Here is a 346-nt window from a genome sequence, read left to right as displayed (position 1 = left end):
GAGTCTGTGCCGAGCCGTGCCAAGCCACGCCAGGCTGTGCTGAGCCTGACAAGTGGTGCCAAACCATGCCGAGCCATGCCAAACCATGCTGAGCCGTGCCAGGCCATGCTGAGCCATGCCAAGTGGTGCCGAACCATGCCGAGCCATGCCAAACCATGCTGAGCCATGCCAGGCCATGCTGAGCCGTGCCAAGCGGTGCCGAACCATGCCAAACCATGCTGAGCCATGCCACGCTGTGCTGAGCCTGCCAAGCAGTGCCAAACCATGCCAAGCCATGCCAAACCATGCTGAGCCATGCCAGGCCGTGCTAAGCTGTGCCAAGTGGTGCCGAACCATGCTGAGCCAT

The sequence above is a fragment of the Egretta garzetta genome, unplaced genomic scaffold, assembly GCF_000687185.1.
Source record: "Egretta garzetta isolate BGI_Z169 unplaced genomic scaffold, ASM68718v1 scaffold42, whole genome shotgun sequence".
NCBI lineage: Eukaryota > Metazoa > Chordata > Aves > Pelecaniformes > Ardeidae > Egretta > Egretta garzetta.
Note: the sequence above shows the minus strand (reverse complement) of the source record.